This window comes from Gavialis gangeticus, unplaced genomic scaffold (assembly GCF_001723915.1).
Source record: "Gavialis gangeticus isolate Ggan-Ray unplaced genomic scaffold, GavGan_comp1, whole genome shotgun sequence".
NCBI classification, from domain to species: domain Eukaryota; kingdom Metazoa; phylum Chordata; order Crocodylia; family Gavialidae; genus Gavialis; species Gavialis gangeticus.
The window spans coordinates 122410253-122414755 of NW_017729025.1; positions in this window are offsets into that span (position 1 = coordinate 122410253).

Sequence of the window (4503 nt, forward strand, 5' to 3'; positions counted from 1 at the left end):
CTGGTAGAAACCTCAAAGTTTGGGACATTTAAAACTAGATCAGACAAAATGCCAGAAGGAAGATGGATAGGATTACATAGTTCCTTTGGTTCCTGAGAACTTTGATTCTCAGCATTGTGAAAGCATTGGCCACCTCAACTTTTCAAGGTGTTAAGCCTTTTTCACACCTTCAGAACCTTAAACCTGTAGGAATTAATACTTCTCTTTCTTGGATCAGTTACTATCATTGTTCCAGTAAGCGCTTACAATTGGTATTAGTTTGATATGTATATATTATGTACAGACCCAGTGCTGAATTCTGCAACCATTGAGTAATCACATGAGTAATCTGTGCTCATAGAATCATAGAAAATTAGGGTTGGAAGGGACCTCAGGAGGTCAACTAGTCTGACCCCCTGCTCAAAGCAGGACCAACCCCAACTAGATCACCCCAGGCAAAGCTTTGTCTAGCTTTGTCTTAAAAACCTCCAAGGATGGAGCTTCCACCACCTTTCTGGGTAACCTGTTCCAGTGCTTTACTACCCTCCTAGTGAGAAAATTCTTCCTAATAGCTAACCTAAACTTCCCTTGCTGCAACTTCAGACCGTTGCTCCTTGTTCTGTCATCTGCCACCACTGAGAACAGGCTAGATCCATAGAAACAGTCTCGCTGAAATTTGTGAATTTCACTTACAAAAGTAAAAATTAGCAAGATCAGATCCAATATCTTGCTCAAATCTTCACTGCACAAAAGGATTTAAGGTCAAAATATAAAGTTTGTTGTCTGTCTTTTTGTTTCTTGTTTTGTTGAAGAAACAAGTGTCATAGCAAATGAAGAGTGATTTCAATAAACATTTTTTAAAAAATTATCTTGTGAATATAAACTAGTAGCTGCACACTTCTCATTTTTATATGAAAATATTTAATATAACATTTTGTTTTAAGTCTCCATATATTGCTGTTGCATAAAGGAACAATATGAGCTCCCTCCTGTGGCCATAATAATACCTTAAGTTACAATGTTTGTGAATCCGAGTCTCTTGCAGCTAAGTGGATAAAGTGTCTATCTTAAATTTCAAAAGATTTCTTGTTCGGTTGTTTAAATAATAACTTCCTGATGACTCCCAGTATTGAGAAAAGAAAAGATTTCCATAAAGTCACAGAAAAAAAGGATAAAGTGAAAACACTGAGGGTCAAACTAACCATGAAATAAAGCTTCTCTAATTAAATCATGTTTAGAAGCCTGAACAGCCATGCCAAGTATGTATGTGGTGAGTCCACAGTTTAATGAAAAAGACATGTTTCTTGGCCACTAACACTGAGATCAGAAACACGTTTTCATTAAGAACGAAAGAATAATTAGACAACTGCTGGGCTGACAGACATTGCAAAATATGCCCTCATTTTAGTCACTTAATAAAAGCTCTGAAAATTCTTAGAAAACTATAGAGAAAAAACAGTCTTCCTATGCAAAAATAATACGCAGGAAGTGACAACTTCATTAGTAATATACTATTTTACAGGTTGGCAGACCAGAGTCTGCATATAATTGATGATTGTTTCCTCAGATTACTTTTCTATATTCACAAAACAGGTAAGTAACAGTATAATGACACTGAACTTGGGGTTTTTAATAGTCTGTACCTGCCACTATTTAAGGAATTCGTTTATGAGAATCCTTCTCTGTGTTTACAAAATACCATAAAAAATTATAAAAAGTGCAGCCAGGAAAATGTTACTTCCAGTTTAGCACCAGGCTTTCCTTGCTCATATGAAATAACTATAAACAGTACCTGTATTGCCAATTATATCTCAGCTAAGGACTTGTTGTTTATATAGAACTTAGCCCTACTTGAATTCAACCAACACATGAAAGCCATGCATTTATAGTCTGTATCAATTGGCACTTGGTGTGCTAGATCTGTGATTTAAAATGAATATCTTGGCTCATCTAGAATCATGCTCCTTCTGTCATTAGAGGGGCAATAGTTCACATGAGTTGAACTATTCTGCTTTAAGCAGTGCAATTAATTGCCTGATGGGCAATGGCCATTGTTATTGTGAGATCTTGGAATGTGCAATTTGGACAGTCTTTTCTATTAACTTTGATCATCATAATAATAATCCATGTTGTCTCGTATTACTGCAGAAGTTGCAAAGAACCCACCTCACTTCTGGTGACTATTACTTTCCTTCCCAAACAAAGGTATCAAAGTTTTATATTTATCAGTATAATACATTCAGTCTAACATGATTTTGCAAAGTCATGTCAAGAAGGAAAGTGTAGCATGGAAATTAATGTTCGTAACTAAAGAGCATTGCTGCATGCCACAGGAACATTGCTCTGCTTGAAACAAAATAATAGAAAATCTGAAAAGGAGACAGGTTAGTACCATACTGTGCTTTGAACCAAACTTATGCATTATGTCTCTAAGAATGATCCAAAAAAAATTCTGATTCATGGAGAGGAATTAGGGAGCTCAGTTCATAGTACATAACTATGGTCCTGACCAGGCTTAGGCTAAAAAAGCCTTCAAATCATTTCTGTGACCAGAATAAACAAAGACTTAATTTGATTAAAAGAATTGTTCTGGCTTTGCCTTCCAGAATCAAAGTTGTCGTGAAGAGATTGAGAATGCAGTGGATGGCACTGACAACACGAGCATTTGAATGAGTAGTAAACACAGTATACTCTGTTTAAGTGCATAGTCTTAGGACTGAAAAGAATGCTACGCACTTACCAGAACCAAGACTAAACTGGAGCATCTATTCACAAAGGCCCCCCAGGGGAGGACAAGAAAGAATGGGCACAAAGTGATCAAAGATTGCTTCAGGCTAGACATAAGGAAAAACTTCTTTACAAGTCAAGTGCCAAGGGTTTGGAAGAGGCTTCCCCCCAAGGTGGTACAGACATCCATCCTGGTGATCTTCAAAAAGCATATTGACATCTTGCTGCGGTCATCTGATCCCAGCAGTCTTTCTTGTCCAAGTGCAGGGGGGCTGGACCTGATGACCTGTAAGGTCCCTTCCAGCCCCTAACAACTATGAAACTATGAAACTATATTAGCTAAGGAAAGGAACAACCTATGCTAAGCTATTAACACCTCATTAAGGCTTCTTACCTGGTTTCTCAAAGGGCCTCATGCCTCTAATATTAGACTTGACATTGACAAGATTAGTCAATTGAAGTAGCTTTAGAAGTCCAGAAATTGATAGTTTCTCATGAGTTTCACTAGTTATACAGTTAAATGGCATACTGTTCTATTAAAGATTTCTTATTTACTATATTGGTTTTACACTTGATGGATATGGAGTTAATTAATGTTTGTTGCAAGATAAGCTATAAGCAATTGGAACTGGCATGGTATTATGCAGTTAAATCATGTACTTTCAGTGAAGTGCACCTCTGAGCACCCCCAACCCCTATCCAGTCTCCCAGGCCCCCACATGGCTGTCCCACCTGGCTCCACCCCCCAGTTCTTTAAAAAAAATAAAAGCCCCCACTTACCAACTGCTGCCAGATGGTGGGGCTATCCCTGCTGCCTACCACTGCCCCGCGCTGTGTGGGGGGCTCTGCCATGAGCCCCCATCCCCCGTCTGCTCTCCCAGCCCTGTCAATAGCTGCCCTGCCCAGTCCCACCTCCTGGTTCTTTAAATGTAGATGTTATTTACTTAGATTTTAAAAAGGCCTTTGACACAGTGTCATACCCAATTCTTACAAACAAACTAAACAGTTGCAATGTAAATTATTACACAGTCAGGTGGGTGGAAAATTGGCTTATGGGACACACCCAGAGAGTGGTGGTGGGTGGGTCAGTTTCTACCTGGAGAAATGTGGGCAGTGGAGTCCCACAAGGCTCTGTCCTGGGACCGGTACTATTCAATATCTTCATTAGTGATTTGGATGAGGGAAAAGAAAGCACCCTGTCCAAGTTTGCAGGGGACACCAAACTATGGGCTGAGATAAATAAACTAGAGGTCAGGGAGTGAATCCAGGCAGATCTGGACAGCCTGGAGAAGTGAGCGGAACAGAATAGGATGCAGTTTAACAAAGATAAGTGCCATGTATTGCACCTAGGGAGGAAGAATCATCAACCAATATTCCCTCTAAGAAGCAGCAGTCCATCAGTTGTATTAGGCTTAACGTGTGTGTGCCGTCTCAGTCCGTGAGCGCGTCGCCTTGGTCCAGTGTGGGACACTTATTGAAGGGGGCTGGGGGCCGGAGACTAGGGCCAGGGGCTGGAGCTGGGGGCTGCGGCCGGATGCTGGGGCCAGGGGCCAGAGGCAGTAGCTAGGGGCTGAGGCCAGGGGCTAGTGGCTGGAGCTGGAGGCCAGAGGCCGGGGGCTGGAACCGGGGGTGGGTGGCTGGGGGCTGGAGCTGGAAGCCAGGAGCCAAGGGCTGGGGACAGGGTCTGGAGCTGGGGGATGGAGCTGGAGCCTGGGCCGGGTAGTGGAGCACTTTCCCAGAGCTGGCAGAGCCTGCACTAGGCCCCCCGCCCAAGCCTCCATCCCTACCTTGCCTCAA